We start from the raw sequence: 23,394 nt of genomic DNA on the forward strand, positions 1-23,394 counted from the left end.
TGCATATTTGGGCCTAGCACTGATGGGTCTCAGCATCAGTTGAGACAGAAGCAAACTGATTTCAGTTCTGGATTCTTTCCAAGGCTTCACAAAGCTAAATTATGCTACAGGATCTTTTTTCAATTGCTCTGGCAAAGTATGGAATGAGCTACTCTGTACCTCAGAACAACAACCTCCTCTAAGTGAAAAACTAAAATTTAATAGTTCATCTCCATTATATTCTTAATCTTCAACATAATCTTCATCATAGTTCTTTAAATTAGCATTGTATCCGTCCTAAAATAAAAAAAGTGGGAAGATCTGAAATCTCCCTCCCACCCCAAACTGAGCACAGATTGCCACGTCTGCTATTGCAGATATCTCACCACTATTTCAAACACTGAGAATGGGTTTTTAAATTCAGTCACTCCTACATTCCACCATGTTATTGAAACTATCACCATCTTCAATGGGCTAACAGCTATACCTTTTACAGAAAATATAGGTGTCCTTAAATGACTGCCCGCAGCTAACCCCATATATTTAATCAAATTGCTCTGTGACGATAGTGCCAACCATCCCTAAACATTAGGTGGAAAGAGGTTAGCTGTATGAAATTATCAACTCATGGCATAAATTTCTTTCCAATAGACTCACTGAGCTATAGCTGTGATGTGACAAGGAAAACATGCATCTGTTCTCAGTTCAGAACTAAATGTGTATATATATTACTTTCTATTTTAGCAATTTAGTCTTCATTTCTTTTAATTCAGTGGTGTCAGCTCCAAATAAAGAGGACATTTATCAGTTTTCTGAAGAGAGATCTTCCCATCTGATACCAGGACAGCATTATGATTTCCAATACTGGCCTGCTTGGCAGGAATGATAGCGTATGTGAGATATAATAACATGTGCTGTAGGCGTTATGCCATGGGAAACTTGACAACGTTTCTATACCTGGTTTCTTAAGAAAAACAGCAATATTAAGAATGCAAAATAATTTTCAAGAAACTTGTAATCTTCAAGTATTAAGAAAAGAACAATTAGGCTATCAATACAGTCCTGATGTGGTCTGATTTCAAAACTACCTTGGAAATTCCTTGTGTGTATTATTTACACGATTTAACACTGTGCGAAAGGAAAAACATATTAGTTCTGATCTCGACAATATTCTAGGTATCAGGTAATTACAAGAAGCTAAATCACTGTCTAGAGGAATTTATACTGGCATCATCAATTTGTCAAGAATTTATGCAATATGTTCATTTCACTGAATCAATCTATAGTTGAACTCAAAGACTGGACTGTACAGTTTTTCACAGGGTGAAACATGTTTGTATGAGGAATTCCACTGACATCAGTCAAGCAGCTCACGTGAGAAAATTTTCATCAGTGTAAATAAGTTTTGCGCAATGTAGCCCTTGGCAATTTCATAACCCTTCAAGCTGTTATTACAAACCAACTAAAAAGGCTTTGATTTTGGCAAGAGAGAACCTTGCAACAGCAGGGTTATCACATTATTAACCACTGTTTAAACAGCCAGTTTACATAAAAAAGTCTCATATCAATCTGACTATTAGAAATTGTTTTCATCACTTGTCTGCTTGACCTGAAGCCCATTCACTTGTAATTTTCCTCACAGTCCAAACTGCATATTTAACCTGCTTGTTCAGTCATTTAGATCTCTTCACATTGGGATAATGTTTAATGCTTCTGAAATAAACTACACCACCATGTGTAAGTTTATATTGTTGATAAGCATTTTTTAAATCTGTCTGCTAAACTTCTTTCAAAGTTATTGGCAAGATGCAGGCAATGGCATAGGGTGAGTCACTCGACCTTTCTCAGGATGGTATGAGCTGTCCTCATGGGTTGCATTTTTGTCTTGCTTGAGTACAAGGGAGACCATGGTAGCATATACTGAAACACCTAACTTTTTAACATGCTAATTAAACAATGGGAATATGACTACAGCCTGAGAAAAAAGGAAAAAGAAAAAAAAAAAGTATGGCATGGTTTCAAATGGCCCTAAAAGATCCCTCGACAAACATTCATTACCAGATTTTATCTGGAGGTATGATCTTAACTCATAACAACATTATATCCTGCAAATGCTTACAGAAGTGAGGAACTTAAGAGCTTAAGTCTGATGTTTAGTTTATAAGTTTGATGCTGCAATTATGTAACATTACAAGAAAAGGATGACTAAATATATATGAAAATAGTTTCAGTTTTCCAGAAAAAATATTCAAAATCAGTTCACATAACTTTACTCTGTTTTTAAGCAGAGTACATAATCTTTTTATTGTATTTGTAAGCAATTCACTTTTGAATACAAGATATACATTATCACAGAACTTTAAGTAGTATTTAGGACTGCCTGTGCCTTGAAACCTTAAGTAATTATTAGCATAACGTGAGAAACAAGAATATCAGCTTATTTTTTGTGTGAATTCCAGCTGACTACCAGTAATCAAGCAATTTCTTTACAGTAGTGGCAAATACCTATATGTCAAGATTAATTTGATGACTCAGATACTATGCAATTATTTTAAAGGCACTTATGTCTCTTTCTGTAATTGTAAGGGATGTCATAGGGGATAAACGTGCTAAAAACCCTTTCTATAACCCGTTATCATTAATTAAAAATATAACCAAATTAGAATATGACTATGTTCTTTAGTTTAATCTAAAAATATATTCAGTAAGAGTGAATGCTTATGCATACATTCCAGCAAGTATAAAACCCATGGTAAGTTTTTTTTTGCAAGCACTGCTGTAATGCTGGGTAAGACTAACTGTCAAAATAAAGATCAGAAAATCAATTAATCCAAAATTTCTACATGAAAGACAACTCACTGGAGTCTTCTCCACTGTTCTCTCTTGAAATAGAATTTACATATTAGATCTATACCACGTAATGACATAACCTGACAATTCTTTGTTAGCTCAAGAATTTTAACTCAGAAATGGAAATGAGAATTCCTTTTACTTCTCTTCGTTTGACACAGTTCATCCATATTTTACACAATCCCCTCAGTCAAACCTCTGTTAAAAGCCTCTGTAATTTTGACAGAAAGAAACCTGATCAAGATAGCCATGTAGAAAGAATGGCTTATCTGTAATTACACTCAACAACCAAGCTGATTCTACTGTGTTTGGCAGACACTTAGGGAAAAATTGGCATTCATTTTTCATCTTATAGAGTTCCTAGCCTTCCCTGGTGCTTAACAAATAATAAACATTTCTGTATAACTATATGTCATAACATGGAAGTGCAGAAGTTTCCAAAATAATTGGAGCCAAAGTTACTGTAGTATTTGCACATAATTTATTTTCCTTCCTTCCTTCCTTCCATCCTTCCTTCCCTAATGTGGCGTTTCTCTACATACACTGTAGTTAGAGTGCTGAGGGGGAAAAATAGTTTACATAATATTAAAAAGCACAGGGGAGAATAGCTTGCATAATACTAAAAAAAAAAAATCTTTCTCAAAAATGAGGGTAAATAAATAAATGTATCAAGAATTTATAGTTCTCAAAATTTCAGCTTTTGAAAGGTGAAGCAATTAAGTACCACAATAAAAGTTCTTCAGGATTGAGAACATTATGTTTCTTTTGCCAGCCAATCATTGGTTTAGTTTATAACCAGTTAGCTAACATTCAACCATTTTTTTTGTCTACAAAAGACAGTTGAGAGCATCAAAACAGTTTTTAACTAGGAGATACTACTCCCTCTGAAATATCAAAAGAACTCTTGTTAGCATTATCATCAGAGTAATTAATGTTAATAAAAGAAAGAAAAGAAAAAAGAAAAGCACTTCTCCCAAGATGTGCTCATCAGAATAATTTTGGGACACAAGAGCAGAAGCAGCCTTGATGCTATCAACCACAAACTTAACGTGGTTGATATCAACCACAAATTTAAATCTTTTTTTTTTTTTTAAATAATAATAAAAAAAGTCTAACTATCTTCTTAAAAGAGTACATCAGTTGGATAAAGAGCAGCAAAATATTTAGTTGAAGGTGTGAATGCTTCTGGACACTGAAAAACTAGCTGCCATACAGCTTCAGAAATTTTAAGGAAATATAAAGTTCATTTAGGCAAAGAAAACATTAGTATTCCATTGATAGTGTTTTCCTTCATTTCAGTGGTTTTGTCTGACAAGGCTTCAGACAGAATATAATATCTCTCAGACCTGTCAACCCTGAAAAGCAACTCCAGTGACAGGAATCATCATAAATTGACTTTTCTATTGTGTGAGGGCCTTATTTTCTCACTTTGACTGAAGTAGATTTATACCTGGATAATTTTAAACAGAGCTCACTATATAACTTGCTTTTTGTGCTATTTAGAACATGAGATTCAACTTTTTGTTTTGCAAGGTGTACCTCTCATAACAATATACATTTCTTGCTGGGAGAACGTAGCCTAAGCCAGAGCACCTGCCAACATTAAAACCAAGATGCTGTGATGTTCTGCTCCTGGCCTTTGAGCTGTTCTCCACTCCTTTGTCTCTCTGTGTTGTCTCTCCAGCTTTCTAATCTCTTTTGCCCCTCATGTTTTAACCTTCAGTATTTCTCACGCACTGCAATTAGCATTAAGCAGAAAATATTAAACACCAGCAGAAAGATTACAGCTCTTAAGCATAAAGCAAGATGTTACAGGGAGCTATTGTTTCTGTATGTTCTGAGACCCAGAGGCAAGAACTAGCTAAATAAAATAGGTAAATTGAAGAAAACATAATGCTACGCTTGTTTTGAATATTTCTTCCTCTTCATAAAACCAGTAAGAGTTACAACTAACTTTTCCCAACTTATCTCTGAAGGAAGACCTTTATCCCTCTGTTCCCCTTGAGCAATGCTTTCTCCTTGCAATGGGTGTTCAGGGGTCTAATTCTGCACTGCCAGCAGTGCCGACACTGTGCTCCTTGTGCTCGTCTCTGCGCTGCTGCCATGGGAAGATGTGGGAAGAGGCAAGGTTATCCTCCTTCCTGCTCTTTAAGTACCAGATGCTGGCTGATATGGGTTCTCCTTTTGAAATGGCCCTCTGTATGCAGAGGTCATCTTTTGTGGAGAGACACAATAAACTTGCCTGACAAGCAGCCATGTCTTGGGGAGTAGCAGCCTTCTCCCCTACATCTGAAACATTTGGGTAGCACAAAAAGTGGGCCAAACAGTAAATCTTTTTTTTTTTTTAACCCAGAACTTTTGAGGAAATCCCTTTGACTCTGCTCATGCTTACAGTAGCATGTAGCTGCTATAAGCAGCCAAATTATTTTGAGCAGCAAGTTAGTTTCAACAACAACAACAAAAAAATCATATAAAGATTTGCTCTATTGCAAGATTTACTCAGATTTTTTTTTTTTTCCCAACTTCCAGTGGGTACTTTTTTGGAATAGTTCACATTTTTTCCAGAGACTAATTCCTTTGATTCAGAGGATTATGCACCATACCAAAATTTACAACTGGAAGAATAGCTGTTTTTATCGCACTGAAATCAGACATTTTAAGTTCTGTATATTTAAATGAGAGTACTCAAGTCTTCATTTTCCTGTTCAATAGCATAGTTAAAGCTAAAAGAAGAACAACAGTTTTTCCTTTACAGTGCTTATTTAATGCTAGGTACATCCAGGCTCCACTGTGTGCCAGAACTAGTGAAGCCACCTCTGTTTATTTGGAGTCTGTATACATACACATAAATGTATAAGTTTAAAAACTCACAGGCACGTTCAAAGCAAACTATTAAATGCTGACTGACAGTAGCTTAAAATCATATTTGCAGAACTTAGGATAGAAAAGCCTGTTCATTTATTATACCAGTTTATCCCTCAGCTGCAGCCTGAGTGCAGGACAAGGGGGCTGCACATTACTGTGGCTAACACACAGTATTTAGATTTAGAGCCCTTTAATTTTCTCTCAATATTTGGAGAAAAGTGGAATACAGTGCTATACAACAATAAATATTGAATCTCATTTCAGACTGTCTTTCGTAGCTCTTTGCGTTTAATAAAACAATTCACTTGCTAAAGCTAGTGGTGTACCAATACTATTGCACATGTATTCCTTTTTTTTGCCCTGCTTGTGAAGAAACCTTAAAACTTAAGGGAATATTGATGAATGAGGTCCTGTATCACTTACCTGCTTTGCTATGAGTCCCCCTATGCTATAGAATCATAGAATGCTTTGGGTTGGAAGGCACCTTTACAGGTCACCTAGTCCAACGCCCCTGCAAGAGGAGGGACATCTTCAACTAGATCAGGTTGCTCAGAACCCCATTCAACCTGACCTTGAATGTTTCCAGGGATGGGGCCTCCACTACCTCTCTGGGCAACTTGTTCCAGTGCCTCACCACCCTCATTGTAAAAAATTTATTTCTTAAATCCAGTCTAAATCTGCCCTCCCTTAGTTTAAAACCATTGCTCCTTGTCCTGTCACAACAGGCCTTGCTAAAAGTCTGTCCCTGTCTTTCCTATAGGCCCCCTTTAAGTATTGGAAGGCTGCAATAAGGTCTTCCTGGGAGCCTTCTCTTCTCCAGGCTGAACAACCCCAACTCTCTCAGCCTGTCCTTGCAGGAGAGGTGCTCCAGCCCTTGGGTCATTTTCATGGCCCTCCTCTGGACCCGCTCCAACAGCTCCATGTCCTTCTTGTGCTGAGGGCTCCAGAGCTGGAGGCAGTACTCCAGCTGGGGTCTCACCAGAGCAGAGTAGAGGGGCAGAATCACCTCCCTCGACCTGCTGGCCACGATTCTTTTGATGCAGCCCAGGATACCGTTGGCCTTCTGGGCTGCAAGCGCACATTGTTGGCTCATGTCCAGCTTTTTGTCCATCAGTACCCCCAAGTCCTTTTCTGCAGGGCTGCTCTCGATCACATCATCCCCCAGCCTGTATTAAAACCGAGGATTGCCCCGACCTAGGTGTAGGACCCTGCACTTGGCCTTGTTGAACCTCATGAGGTTCACACAGGCCCACTTCTCCAGCTTGTCCAGGTCCCTCTGGATGACATCCCATCCTTCTGGCATGTCAGCTGCACCACTCAGCTTGGTGTCATGTGCAAACTTGCTGAGGGTGCACTCAATCTTGCTGTCAATGTCTTGATGAACATATTGAACAGCACTGGTCACAGTACGGACCCCTGAGGGACACCACTCGTCACTGATCTCCATCTGGACATTGAGCTGTTGACCGCCACCCTCTGGATGCAACCATCCAACCAATTCCTTATCCACTGAACAGTCCACCCATCAGGTCTGTATCCCTCCAATTTAGAGAGAAGGATGTTGTGGGGGACCATGTCAAAGGCTTTACAGAAGTCCAGATAGATGACATCCATTGCTTTTCCCTTGTCCACTGATGTGATAACTCCATCATAGAAAGCCACTAGGTTGGTCAGGCAGGACTTGCCCTTGGTGAAGCCATGTTGGCTGTCTTGAATCACTTCCCTGTCTTCCATGTGCTCTAGCATAGCTTCTAGGAAGATCTGTTCCATGATCTTCCCAGGCACAGAGGTGAGGCTGACAGGTCGGTAGTTCCCAGGGTCCTCCTTTCTACCCTTTTTAAAAATGGGCACAATATTTCTCTTCTTCCAGTCACCAGGGACTTCACCTGACTGCCATGACTTTTCAAATATCATGGAAAATGGCTTGGCAGCTATATCAGCCAATTCCCTAAAGACTCCAGGATGCATCACCTCAGGTCCCATAGACTTATATAAGTTCAGGTTCCTCAAGTGGTCATGAACCTGATCTTCTCTTACAGTGGGAGGGGCTTTACCCCCCTGGTCCACAACATGTTGTCCATTGACTTGGGAGGGGTGAGGAGAGCGGTTGTTAGAGAAGACTGAAGCAAAAAAGTTGTTGAGTACCTCAGCATTCTCCTCCTCTGTTGATGCTAGGTCACCATTCTTGTTCATCAGTGGAGGTACACTTTCTTTAACTTTCCTTTTCTGGTTGATATACCTATAGAGGCCCTTCTTGTTATTCTTTGCATCCCTTGCCAAGTTCAGCTCCAGCTGCACCTTGGCCTTCCTGACCCCACCCCTACACAAGCGGGCAGCGTCCCTATACTCTTCCCAGGTTACCTGTCCCTGTTTCCACTGCCTGTGCAGTTCCCTCTTGCTCTTTAGTTTGACCAGCATGTCTCAACTCAGCCATGCTGGTCTCTTCCCTTCCTTGCCTGATTTCCTACATCTGGGGACTGAGAGCTCTTGCACTTTATGGAAAGCAGCCTTAAAGATTTGCCAGCTCTGTTCTGCTCCCCTGTCCCTGAGGACCATTTCCCACGGGTTCCTATTGACTAACTCCTTGAAGAGCTGGAGGTTTGCTTTCTAAAATTTAGGGTCCTGACTATACTCCTCACCTGTCCCATATCCCTCAGGCCTGTGAACTCCACCAATGTGTGATCACTGCAGCCTAGGCTGCCTCCAATCTTGATGTCACTAATGAGCTCACTTGCACTGATGGCCATGAGGTCCGGTATTGCATCCCCTCGGGTAGGGGTGTCTATTACCTGGTTTAAGAAGTTATCCTCAATGCACTCCAGGAGTCTCCTGGATTGCCTACAGCTCGCCATGCTACTTTTCCAGCAGATGTCAGGGTGGTTGAAGTCCCCCAGTAGGACAAGAGCTTGTGAGCGTTGAGCCTCCTGTAGCTGGAGGAAGGCGGCTTCGTCAATAGGCTCCCCTTGGTCAGGGGGCCTGTAGTAGACACCAACCATAAGGTTACCTTTGTTGCCTCAGTCTCTAATTCTTACTGATAAGCTTTCAACCTGCTTGTGGCTATTCTTCAGGGACAGCTCTTCACACTTTATCCATTTTTTGATATAGAGAGCAACACCGCTGTCCCTCCTTCCGCACCTCTCCCTTCTGAATAGCCTGTAGCCATTGATAGCCGCACTCCAGTCATGGGATTCGTCCCACCAGGTTTCAGTAATGGCAACTAGGTTGTAGTGTTCTAGCAGCACGGTAGCTTCCAGCTCCTCCTGTTTGTTGCCCATGCTGCATGCATTCATGTAGAGACACTTCATCGGGGCTGTCGGCCATGTCACCTTCCTGGTGGAACACCCCTTGTTTCCCTTGGTGTTCCATGGAAGTTTCCTTGTTGGCTCCTACTACCTCAGGAGCCCCCAGCTCATCTCCACAAGACTTTGACTGTGGTGCAGTGTCCCCAGCACTCCCCTGGGCAACAGTTGAGGACCCATACTAGCACCCCATCCCTCTAACCATTGTGCCACAGGCAAGCCTGATATGTTCCCCCTCCCCCTTCACATCTAGTTTAAAGCCCTGTCAATGAGCCCCGCAAGGTCCTGGGCAAAGACCCTCTTTCCCCTTTGAGAAAGGTAGCTCCCATTTGATGCCATCAAGCCTGGTGCCATGTAGATCACCCCTTGTCAAAAAAACCAAAACTGTGACCTTGACACCAGCCACAGAGCCATGTATAGACTGGGTCTGCCTGTTCCTTCCAATGTCACTGCCCACAACTGGAAGGAGGGAGGAAAAAATCACCTGTGCTATAAAAATATTGAACTTGTTCCAATTCTTCAACACCACCATTTCTAGAAATTCTCTTCTGAGATAACATTTCCTGCAACCCCCCTAGTTTTTGAGGATAACTTTTCAGTATAAGTTTCTGGAGTTTTTAAATTTAAATACTTTAAGAAAATTTCATAGATAATATTTTGAGTTGCCTGTTATAAGATACCATTACCTGTATGCCTTTAAAGACAAATAAAATGTTTCAAATTATCTCTAAATATGGCTAAGGTTCTACAGTCCTTCTTCCTGTACCCTTTTTTTCTTTTCTGATTTACAGAATTTCTCTGTGAACAAATATATTGATTAAAATTTCTCAAGTATGTGATTGATTCACCTTTAATACCACCTTTCACAAACACTGTGGCAGATCTAAAGTTCTTGTTAGAAGTGTTTCTTATTATTTTCTCTATAAATGGTTAAATTTGCAACTTGAGTGTACTCTAGGAGCATAAGGCAACCCAAAACATAGCATCACAGGGTGGCTGAGATACGAAGGCACCTCTGGAGATTGCCTAGTCCAACATCCTGTTCAAATCTGGGTAAGCTACAGCAGGTTGCTCAGGGCTGTGTCCAGTTGTGTTTTGACTATTTGCAAAGATGGAGACTCCACAAGCTCCCTGGGCAAGCCCCACAGTAAAGAAGTTTCTTATGTTTAAACAGAATTTCTGGCATTTCAGTTGTGTCCATTGCACCTTCACTTAGGGGAAGTTAGGAAGGTTATGTCCTTAACCTTAAGCACTTCAAGTCATGTTACTGCCTTTTCTGAGTGTATTATCTCCATTGCCATCAGCCTAAAGCTGTTTAGGATGTAGACACCATGTAATTAAGCCCCTTAGAGATGATCTGGCCTTGATGAAGTTACTTCAAACTTTATAACACTCAGCTGAGAAAATACAAAAGGAGGGTTTAACTCTTCAATCTTTCATGGTAGCCTAGCATTAAGAGAACTAACTTTCCTAAGAAAGAGAAGACGAAGACACAGACTTTAAAATCCATCTTGGCTCAAGGCAGTCCCAGCCCACTATGCCACCACCACCCTATTCTGTGCAAAAGCCCAGTTTTTCCCTCAGTTGGAACTGGATTACAGTGCCACCAAAAACGCAGTATGAGACATGAAAGGGAACAGGCAAAGCATTTTCAATTCCTTTCCAAGAGCCAGATGCACTGAGCGTCACCGTAAATATACCTGTCCTTGCTTAGAACCTGTTTTTCTGTGGTTTTCTTTTTTATCCTTTGTACTGCTGGACTTCTAATATTATCTTTACTTTGCATACTGATTGAATTTCTAGCTAGCAGGCTTAGAGCATCAGCAAAATTTACTAACTGAACACCATGCAGAAGCCAGGCTGCTTACATCAATCCACATATTTTATCATAATGAAATGAATATCAATGCAAAACATATGAGGGAAAACAACTGACTGGATCTGACAGCAGTGCCTGTGATAAACACCGTTTTCTCAAGTTCACTCAAGTTTTGCTTACTTTAATTTTTCCATGCTTCATGATTTAAGCTGTCAAGATGTTAACTATTCATGCTGGCAGACAGCAACACCTGAAGATATTCCAAAACCAACTGTAAAGGAAGATGTTGCGTGCTTTTCTTTCTCTGTGAATTGAAGGGGTTTTTTGAGGTTTGTTTTCACTATTGTTCATCTCGTGTTATTTGATCAATATAAGCTCCTAAATAAAAATAAAATAAAGCAAGCATGCTCTTTTAATTTTATGAAACAAAAAAACTCTCAAAATTCAGCCATCATTAAAATATAATCTTATATAAGAAGTCAATCAGATTTCTTTTACTTTTCCTCGGAGACGGTTGACATTTTGACAATAAGGGGGTTTTATAATTGTCCTTAAGATCCTATGGTTTATTGAGGAGCCCATATATTATATCAAGGTATTGTACTTTTTGTGCATATGCTTTACAATCAGAATTCATCAAATCGAAGGTTTTGTGTTTTCATGAATTTTATAGTCCATATTTGAATTATATCTTTGTAATTACTTAAATTTCAGAGATTCCTCCAACATTTCTTCACCAAGATGGTTTCCATAGACAAGTAAAGATTTCTTTAAGTCTAATAAATAACAACAGACTTTTAAAATGATTGAGCTATTTATTATTTCTAAAAATGATCACAGAACTGGAATATTCCTTCAGTGGTCATTATCCTCAAGGAAATAAATGTATATATAAAGTTTATATTCATTTTCCTAAGATTTTAGCAATTCTCGTGGCGAAGGTAGAAATAAAAATATACAATACTACCTGGGGTGGGTTCTTATCTAGTTAAAATTTGCCATTGTTATAGTTGCATTTAGAATTTGTGCTATTTGACTGTTAGCCCCTCAGAATTCTTTTTTATATCAGGGTTGATGCAACCTCATTGGCCTCATCCTCAAATATCTAAATAAGTATATTTCCAAATGAGATTACCACCATTTTTCTTTTTTGTTCTTCCATCTGATACTACTTTTACCCCTTTTTTTCTTACAAACACATTTTGAAGTTTTGCAATTTCTTGTACACAAGAAATTTGTGCACAATTTTGCACAAATTAATGTCTCAATTTCCTTTAACCTTGATTTTTGAGCCTTCAAAATGAAATGCCATAAAGTATTTGTTTAGTGTCAGAGCCTTTTTTTTTTTCTGTGCCTCAGAGCATCAGGTAAGTCCTAGTTCTTCCTTTTATGAAGAAAAACTGAAAGTGATATCGAAGTGATCATGTGTGCCATATCTCATTCTGTACCTTATCTTTGTGGGTTCTTATGATCTGCAATGGCAAACTTGGGTTTATTTCTGTGTGAGCTGTGGTTCAAATCTTCCACTTGTATTTTCACTTTGTTGCTGGGATTTTTGTCTATCAGTGCAGAGCTCTCATAATGGTTTTAGAGAAGATATATTGACATGTCATTGGGTAGCCCAAATCCTTATGAGGTTTACTTTTCTGTTTTCTAACTGAAAGGATATTTACTCATGCATATACAAGAATATTTTCTACTTTGAAACCCCAATCAAGTTTTTAGTGACTACTACATATTTTTGAGATAGTTTAAAAACCTTTCACTTTGAAGTCAAGATTATTTATCCAGTGCTTTAGCAGCGCATTTTTTCTTTTTCAGAGGTGAAAAATATTTTATTTACCTAGCAGAGCTCTTTTCCTAATCAGTTTACTTTATCCAGCTGCATCCCTTCACCCAGTTTTTGATATTTTACTTTCATCTTTAAACATTTACATTCTTCTGTCACAAAGAATGTATTACATGCCACATTAATACACATTCAATCCACTAATATTCTCTCCACTTTTCTAGCAGAAGAGGGAAGCTCAGAGTTCCCCCTCTGAAAGACACCTGTCAGTTCAGATAAGTTACACTCCAATCAAAACTCCCATCTCAAAACAGATTTTCCTATAAATTTACTTTTAGATTTCCCTGAAATTTCGTGAAATAATGTTGTCAAAAGACAGCAAGATACAGAGAGCATTGTGATCCCATAATCTTTCTTAGATCCCTACTTTTGCAGAGATCTGCTTGAAACAAGGTCTGTACGTGCACCCATAAAGTGCAACAAAGCCACTCCAATGCAGCATGCCGTTGGAGCTACTGCAGCCCATTTTTTAGCCAGACAGCATACCAGGCCAACACAGCTAACATCTGAAGTAACTGGATATTTCCTGAACACAGTACAGTTCTCCAAGGAGACTCTACTCTGTGTGGTACCAGCCTAAAAGATCAGGAAACCTTCCAGCAGTAATCCCCACAGCAAGCAGGAGGGATGCAGAACCAGCTCAGAAGTTACCAGTATTGATGTGTTTCAAATACAGACTTTACTGTATTTCGCTACATTTTATAATTTCTTTGCCCACAGGTTACATATAGGATAAGATGACACTGTTTTGTCATAGGAGCTGCTGAGATGAACTACTTTATTCTGATCAACAGATTGGACCATGACATAATGCAAGTCTTATGGGAAAAGGGCAAAGATTAAGTCGTCTTGGCAATTTCATACATCAACTGTAATGAAACGTAGGAAAAACTGGAAACATCGAGCATATAATTCCTAGACATTTTCATTAAGATTTCAGATGTTTATTTAGCATGGCACTTATAATATGCTAATATTAAATTAATATACTTAAATATGTAAGATAATTGAATGTGTTACAACATTATTTACACATCTACATATAAATACCATAAAGTGTAGAAAATACATACCTAGTTACATATTTAAGAGACTGACAACAGCTCCCACCGTGTAGCTTCAATACAGGGTGGGAAAGACCGTGGCAATGTGCTCCTGTGAGAGGGAAAGAAAGAGCCAAAGGCAGGGCCTGTTGCAACCTGATGGGTCACTAATTGGGGCATCCATCATTGACCACAGGATGGAAACCGCTAGTTCCTGATATAGTTTGTTTAATACAGAAGGTAAATAAAATGTATTCATAATGAGTCTGCTATTAGCAATGAGGTAATTTAATAATTTACCTGATATTTACTGTTCAGTAATTTCCATATTCTTGTTTTTAGATAACCAAGCTGAAACACAGTGCAAGACAAATGTATTCTCTGGAGGAAAATAAAAAAACCCACATAGAAATTGTAGCTGAAAGAGGATTTTCATTTAAAAAAAATAGTAAGTTAAATTATAGCTTATTTCTGCAACAATCCTGTGAGAATGTTTTCACAGATGAAAAAATTACATGTAGCTTAAGTGAGAAAACATTCTCCTTAACAATTCACAGAAATTGATAAAAATGAAGTTGACTGAACATGGGACGAGTTCTAGCAGCCTACCTGGCTAGCAAGCTCATTTTTAAATAGGAATCCTTTAAAGTTTATTAAAAAATTAATTAAAAAATTAACTCATTTACAGCAATTAGGACATCCAAGGGCCATTGTATATGTACATTGTATATGTATTGTTTTACAGTTGGACTTGATGATCTTAGAGGTCTTTTCCAACCTAAATGATTCTATGATTCTATATACTTGGGAAGCAATCCTGATAGTACACACAAGCCTCGTATCTCTTATTATTTATATAATAACAAAAGATGTCATTCATGAAACTGGTGAAATTATCAGATTCAATAATCAGAAAAAAAACCCAAACAAAACCACCCAAACAAAAAAAAAAATCCCATCACTGACAACATAGAATACATTATAAATGTTCCCTTACAACCAACATTTTCTAGTATGAATGCTAAACATTCTATACCTGTTTCTACTTTAGTTCCTTTATAGAAAGACTCTAGTCAAAACTGTAATCTAAGAGTCAGTGTCTAACTAAGAGTCATCCTATATGGCTGGTGATAGGTTTGGGAACACATTTCCTAAAATCTTATCTGGAATGTTTCACATCTGCTTTTGGCCTTTCACTACACTGTTAATTTTTGTTCTCCCACTTTTCCAGGTCATAAAATTGGGGTAATATTTAGCTACAAGCTTGAGGTATAAACTAATTAGTACTTACACAGTGCTTTAAACATGCAAAGCACCATATAAATTTTAAGTTATCAGAGATTTACAAAACACAATCTACTTGAAAATCAATTTTTCATTGCTATTGTTTAAACATTACATTGGTCTCATAACTTTCTCTTTAACCTGGGACATATACTGGATTGAGAGAAATCGCCCTTATAAGTACACATCTATAGTAAGATGATAGTATCAAGAGGACAGTGTTGGCAGGACTGAGTTAAAGAAAGACTATCAAATTCTGACCTCTGTCATATGTAAGAGTTTATGTGACATGTTTTGCACTGATTCATCAGTAGCAATATAGTGTTACATCAATCATTATTTTTTGGATTTGGAGGAGACCCAAACAAATATTTGGGAAAATACTGCTGCCTGTATGCGCTGAGACAAGAGAAATGAGAAGATTACTCAAGTAATAAAAGGGATTATTTCTTTTCTTGATTTGTTTTACAAATGCCTTTATATCCATTGTCAGTGTTACTGATGTTACCTATATCTTTTCTCTGGAGAAAGGGAGAGCGCGTTGTGTGATACATACTCATAAATAAATGTATTATAGACATAATTATTCAAATCTGAATGAGAAAGTTTTTCACACCCTTCACAAGCAGAGCTGGCAAGACAATTCATTGAAAGACCCTCATTCTGGATGGGGCTGTACACAGGCAGACATTACCAAACCAAAGGGCTGAGGAATGGATACAAAGTCAAAGTGTTCAACATTATGTCAAACCTTAAATAATTCTTGTAGTGAAAATGCTTCACAGGCTGTGAGACATAAGCAGTACAAGAAGGCAGTACTGCACAAAGCAGAGAAGCAGTAGTTCAATGTACTAATGCCCATTTGTTCTCAGACTTTCCAGTAGTTACTAATGAGGAAATTGAGGAAAAATTGTTTAACAATAATAAGTATCCACATTCTGATTAAGTGCAAAGTTCATCGCAATCTTTTGTTTGATCCCAACCGTATGTACTTACCAGCATTCAGCAGCAGACTCAACATTCCTGCAACACACAAAGCATAAGGCTTTTGTGTCACAAAGGCCTTTGTTGGTAACCAGAACAACAGATAATTTATCCATTATTTGTGATTTTGTAGTTTTTCCATTACACATTGCACATGTTTCATTGAAACCTGGTATTCATAATAAAACCTCTCATTTTTACTTGCCTCCATCTCATCATGGGAAAGATATCAGATCAAAGAATAAACTAAAACAAGGAAAAAATACTTTCCTTTTTAGTCACTCAATTTTTTCAGAACATAAGAACACTGGAAGCAAATCTGCTGTCTGTAAAAGAAACGTGGTCAGATTTCTTTCTCAATTAGTTCTCTGAAAAAGTAAATGCAGATTTGTATGAAATATCCAGCATGTTAAAAAAAATCTACGCCAGAGTTGAGTGGGAAATTAAGATAGAGGACCATCTTACCATTTATTTTTGAAGAGACAATCATGGAAGAGTATTAAAAGCAATTTCAAAGGGAACTTTCAGTTCCCCTTTGTGGATTATTTTTATGTGAAGATGGATTTGAGCTAATGCCAAGATGCGATTAATTTAAATTTGAAGTTGCCACTGTAAAAAATTAAACTCCACATAAAACTGTTATACTGAATAATCCCTAGGCATCAGAAAGTATAAAAATAGCCACTTAAGGAAAAATACATATACAAATATTTCACATATTTTGTGGACAATTTTAATGATAATCAGCAAGACATATGACATGAAAATTTAAATATTCCAAACCCTTTCCCTTTTACAAGTGAAATGACTATTTCTGTGTGACAAAAAATTAAAAAGACAGTTATTTACTAACCATAGAAAGAGAAGGCACACAGAATCAGTTCCAATTCATGTAAATAATGTGGCTGGCTGTATAGAAGCACAATTTAAAATCCAGGAAAATGACTAAAGTAAATACATTTCCATTTTCATTACATCTTTATGATTTTGAAACCAATGTTTTTATTTTGTAGTTCGTGTACTGAGATTCTTCCTCTTTTTGTTTAATTATTATTATCGTTATTATGCACAATGTATACCCATAGGAAACAGGCTCAGGCTGATTTCTTTATAACCTGTGTATCACCATTCGCAATAGTAGCTACAGAATCTGTATGATGCCTGTGCTTAAAACTTCACTGTTTATTGGTTTTGCATATCTACAAGGAATTCAGTAATTCTCCTGAAGAGTGAAAGAACGAACAGAATCAGCTTCATTCCCTCATGTGTGTTCACTTACATGATTAAAAGCAGTAAATCATCCCTTCTGAGAGGAACACAAGCTACAACCTAGAATATACTCAGCAGGTAGAAATGCTTATTAAAAAGGCACCGCTGTTAGACAACTATTTCAGAATGATGGTCTTACAGATTGACACCTCTTAACATGATTTAGAAAATATGCAATATAAACTCACGTCTGTTCTAAATCTTTTTAAAACTCTGACTTCCATAACAGCTGCTTGTTGAGCAAAAGTTTCCAATGAGAGATTCTAGATTTCCAGTTTTTTGTCCTAAGAGCTAACAAGTTTTCCCTAATACCTTTCTTTGTTGCAAAATATACTTTTTTTTGTCCCATAATGTAGGAAGCATTTGATTACTATCCTGTTTAAATAATAATCTTTCTTTCACAGAAGGGTGTTAAACAATTTCTTCAAATTTTCATGACCAGTCAAATTTTTCAAACATATCATTCTTCTTGCTCTGCTGTGGACTTCAATTTGTCTGGATCTTTCTGAAGAGAGTGTGGTGGTCATAGACATCTTATTTGAGCTAGATATTAGCATATTAGTATCACAGTAAATTTTCAAGACTTTACAAACTACAAAATTTCACTGGAATTAAAATGGCAATATTTCTAAAGATTTTATCTAGAGCAAACAAAACCCCTCAGCTCTCAGTTTATATCTTAAAGTTTAAAAAAAAAAATTATAATTGTGGTTTTACTTATTGAGAACACTACAGAATGACACCCCTGGAAGAACTGAGGAAATAGAGAAAGACTTTATTCTAAACAATGCAAAATCAGCTTAATTTGAAACACTAATGAGAGATTTAGCTTCATATATTTGTGCTACACAGCAAAAGCACATAACAGCTAGTATTAATTAGTCTGATTATGAATCCTTTTTCTGTTATTTAGGAAATATATTTCATTAATAGAACATACAATGGAACCATAAAATATATCAAGTGTGAGCACAGACTGCAACTTGTTTTTACATTTTCTGAAACAGTTTACTGCTTATACCACTTTAAATTGGTAGGTTTAATTAGGTAAACCTGGGTATGAAAATGATGGTTTTTTACTTTGCCTATCTATTCTCATTTGCAATTATTTATTATTTCTTAAGAAATTGAAAATTCTAGTGTCAAACTCATGAAAATGTTATAAGCTTTATGTTCTGTATTTACATACCTTATTAGAAGACAAAACATGCAGAGAATCCAAGATGGCATGTTTGTATAATATATAGTCATTTAATTAATGTTACTATTTCTCTAAAATATTTCCAAATCAGAATTTTCACTTGCACGTGGAAGTACATTATTTACTCATTTTTACTGATCACAACAAAGCTAATGATTTACCTTTTTAGTGGTCAACTAAGCAATTTTAAAAAAGAGCATTTAAATTTTAATAAGGCCTCAACTGCCTGTCAGTAGCAACCAGATGTGATTTCTCTAACCTTATACCATAACGCAAGGTCAGAGTTAAAGTAACCTCTATCAGAAGTAAAACTATGGAGTGGTTGAACCAGCTCTGGGTTTCTCAGCAATGTGGTCAAAACTAAATTTTCCAAAGGACACAAGGCTGGGACCTGAACAGAGCTGGAAAGGAAAAGGCTACAGCTAGGACAGAGCCCAGGGGAGCTGGACTTGCACCTTTCTGAAGCCAGCAAGGAAGCACAGAGAAAATGGCAACTTGTGCTACCAGAGGGAGCAGCCTCTCTGCCCCTGCTGCTCTACCTCCCAGCCTCTGCTGGCCACAGCAGGGTTTCCCCAGGTTCCTCTATGGGAAAAGCCACCTCCTGCAGTCTCATGCCCTGGTGTCTTCCTACCTCGCCTGTGCCTAGGACCCATCCACAGGGCAACTGCCCGTCTTGTGCTCTTAGCGCACCAGAGTAAAATCTTTCAGCTAAAGCTGAGCCTTGAGTGCATTTGGGAAGAGGAGGAGGAATAGTTTCTTTTAACTCACTTCTAGACGGATACAAGGCATGCTTAGAACAATCTCACACAGTAGGGAGTGAAAAAGCCAAAGGACCACACCATCTTCCTTGATTGTTGCTACTACTTCCCTTTATACAAAGGTTATATGTTTGGGTGACTTCATTTCAGTCTGTTAATCAAAATTCCAGTGTGACCATTTAAAGTTCTTCAACATGCATGTACAAGAGAAGTTTAATTCAGGCTTAAAATACTTTTAAAGTAAATAACGTAGCACATTATGATGGAGAAAACTTAAATGCAGTTGACTTGGAGGAAAGCAACTAACTCACTCAGGACCTCAGGACATTTATTTTAAAAGCAGATATCCTATTCCCTTTTTGATGGGTGTGGAGGAGGGGAGGTTTTGTTTGTTTTGTTTATGTATTTATTTATTTTTTAAGATAATGCACATTGGGCTCCACAGCATGACAGGAAGTTCTCAAGCCTGTATTTAGAGGAGGAAGAACTTGCTCTGATTTTTTTGATCTCTATATGTTGAGCACTGATGATGCAATGGGTAATGCTGTTATCCTGATAGTTTTCCCCCTCAGACAGGATTTCTTTTTAACTCCTGAATACTTATGCCTGTCCTCAAACTCTATATGCAGAAATCCTGTCTCAACATTGTATTTTTTAATTATGTTTCAACAAAAAAAATATTAACTAAATGATAACTTTTTGGATTATCCAGTTTTCCCATTGAATTGGTCTCACTTTGGGAATAATTGAAGAACAGAACAAGGTATTAATGTAAAAAGGAAACTTATAAAGTCATCATTGTTCTTATTAATGTTTGAATACTGTATTTGATAAATGACTAAAATTATCTTTTGAAGTAATGATCACTTTAAGATAAATATGTTTGGACATGTTTAGAAATCAACACCAGTTAAATTTATTTTAACTGAAATCAAGATCAAGAGAGCCAGAGCTTAATAAATCTGCTCACTTAGGCTTGCACAGTTAAAAGACAGCAAAGCAAAGGATTCCCCATAGGAGTTTTAGATCTGGTTAAGTTTTATTAGGAATACAAATACCTCTGGGAAAATTTTATCTAGGTGTATTTCCATGCTAATATCATGTTGGTACTCTGTGTTTCTAAAGAGCTAATATAAAAAACCCAAGCACTATGGTTGGTGAACAGATTTGCAAAAACATAATACGTAGATTAACAAACACAGAAAGTATGGCTTTTGTTAATATTGTGGTATTTCTAGAGACTACAATTTTCACAAGCTATTTTGCTGACACCAATGTAGTATTTCTGACATGGGAAAATACAAACATTAAAATCTACGAGACAGAAATCAGGCAGATACACAAGGAGAAAATAAACTAGGTGTACGGATGGTAAAATATGGTTAAAAAAAAGAGAAGAAAAGAAAGTGCAGTACATCACAGATTCTGTGGCTTAGCTGAAATGACACAGAACCAGAAATACATAAAGGTGGAGAGATTGTTTTAAATTAAAAGGGCAGGAACAATTGCATACAGACCCTCCCCATCCTCTTATAAGTTAAATTACACACATTCCACTTCCAAATGTTTCTTACTTCCTCAGATATAAAATCCTGACATACTTTTGAGAAATATATCAAAACATTAGTTTTCTGCATACAAATACTTGTGTTTCAGAGAATACAAATTTTTTCTTCTTGTTTTTACTAGTTGAAAAGTAAAAGCATATTGTATTTGAATAATATATTGTTCTTACCTGTCTTGAAAAGCTTGGCACTTGTTCAAGAATACCTTGATCCGAGGTCTATATCAAATCATCTAACCTTAAATGAAACCTTGTGCTAGGGGAGAGGCTCTCATTTCTATTACTTTTTATACAAAAAAAATATAGATGACAGATCCTTTTACAAGGTAGCCTAGAGTGACTAGTTCTTGTCACAATGTTGTCATAGTGACAGTGACATCAATATACTTCATGACAATCAGTACAGCAATTTATCTGGAGAAAACATCAGCGTTGATTCCTGAGTGTATTTTGTATTGATTTCCTTTTCAAGTCTCATTAGATTATTTATTTTTTGCACTATTCCTTAATTTAAATGTGACTGTACTAATTCTTCTAGTTGTAAGCAGCCTTGTAAAAAGAAAACAAACAAAACATAACAAAAAAACCAAGCAAACAAAACCCAAGACTGGAATAATACGAAACAAAAAAGTTTGACTGTAAAATTTCTTTATACAAATTAAAATCTCAGTTATTTGTTAGCATAACAGAGAGACCTCCTAGGTCTGATTCTGTGACTCTGCACTCATAATCCTTTAAATAAGATACGGACTTGCTTACAGTATAAAGTAGTATACATACACACCGTAAAAGGAGCAGAAAATGGTCCCCTAGAAAGAGGTGATATATTCTCAGTCTCAAGTATATTTTGCTAGGAAATATTGTATGTCCAACTAAAAGCTCTCAGTTTCATGGTCATTCTTCACAGCATTAGAGTGCCCGTCTTCAACCTACAACTTGTCACCTTCCTGAAACTTTTCACATTTTTTCCTCAGTAATTGCTACATGACATACAATCATGTGAAGTTCCTGGAACAGAAAGTGTATATTCCCTGGTTTTCGTCTGGGAACTCTGTCCCTAGAAGTAGGTGAAGGCTGCAGTTCGCCACTTACCCATCTAATCCTTGTGCTATATGAAATCTGCCAAGGCAACAAATTAGTGCTAATTGTGGTGTTCTCTATTGATAATAGAAATAATTTTCAGACTACAGGTGATAAACTTCGGTGTAGATTTCAAATGTTTCTTTCAAATGGTATGACTTTAAAAAAAAATGTTTTCTGAAGTTTAGACTCACAAACTACCTACAATAGCTTGAATCCTGACCCAGACTGCCTCTTTTTTCCTGTCTATTCAACACATTAAGTGGCAATTAACCTCTCCAGTTTCTAAATAAAAAGGAAATACCATTGTACCAGTACCTAATCCAATATGTTCCCATATCTTGAACATTCCATGTATTAGCAATCCCAAATATTTGAAATAAAAGCCATAGTTGAATAAAGAGAAATACAGAGAAGTAGGATAACTTTTAGAAATAAGCTAAGTTTCCTATCACTTACTATTAGCCACGAGGTCTGCAGTTGAAGCTAGTCGTCTGTACTGCACCAACCTGCCAAAGCAAATCAAGCCACCATTTCAACATCTTTGTTAACTGGGATAACATCCTCTAAAGGTCCCTCTCTCCCCCCATTAACTACCATCTACATTACTTATGTCTACCCTAATCTACAGTTATTTCAAACTAGACACATTGCTTAGCCTGGGTCTCTTAAAGGCTAATGAATCCTGTCATATATATGAATCCATATTTATGTATTACATCCAATCAAATGGTCAGGTAGTAGGTTTAGGAAAAAAGGAAAAAAATTGTTACTATCCATAATTAGCCAAATACCCATAACCAAAGACTCCATAATAATAATAATAAAAGGTTCTGAAACTTAGAATATAAGCTGGTTCACAAAGGAATGAGGTTCATCAATAGCTACTCTCAAATGGTCAAACCACAGCTTCTTTCTCAGGAAGTCCCTAAATAAAGATACAAAGAAGGATTTGAGTTACAGTGCTTAGGTTGCCACATTTTATTTTAAGATTATACTCAGCAGAAAAGCTATCTTTTATTTTGAAATGCAATTACTGCACTACGTGGTAAGACTTAGGCTCTTCACTATCAGCAGCAGTTAATGGGAGGCCTGACTGCCTCAGGCATTTTGTAACTATCCCTAAATGATTACATTATAGGCTTTGAAAAGTTTGACCAGAACTATATTATAAAGGATGAGCAATAGATGAGAGAGTCCTTTGTCCTGTGAGTTGGTACTTGGCACAAAGTCAGGTGCATTTATATCATAGGATGCATATACTTTAAGTAGAAAAACAGCCTTACTGATTTAACCATGCAAATTGGGAATAAGTACTCTAGTCTATGGTACGTTAACAACTCAAAACAAAGAAAGCATGTTTTATTTCCTTATAAAGTACACTTAAGGGAAAAAAAATATTATTAAGTTTGTAAATGCCTAAATTGCAAAATATTGTTAATAGTATTATAAATATTGGAATATTTTAGTAGTTATTTTTAAAGTTTTTCTTCATAACTGATATCTTTTAGTGGATTACTCATCCAAAAAGCCAACAGAGACAACATCTA

The sequence above is a fragment of the Mycteria americana genome, chromosome 2 (assembly GCF_035582795.1).
Source record: "Mycteria americana isolate JAX WOST 10 ecotype Jacksonville Zoo and Gardens chromosome 2, USCA_MyAme_1.0, whole genome shotgun sequence".
Lineage (NCBI taxonomy): Eukaryota > Metazoa > Chordata > Aves > Ciconiiformes > Ciconiidae > Mycteria > Mycteria americana.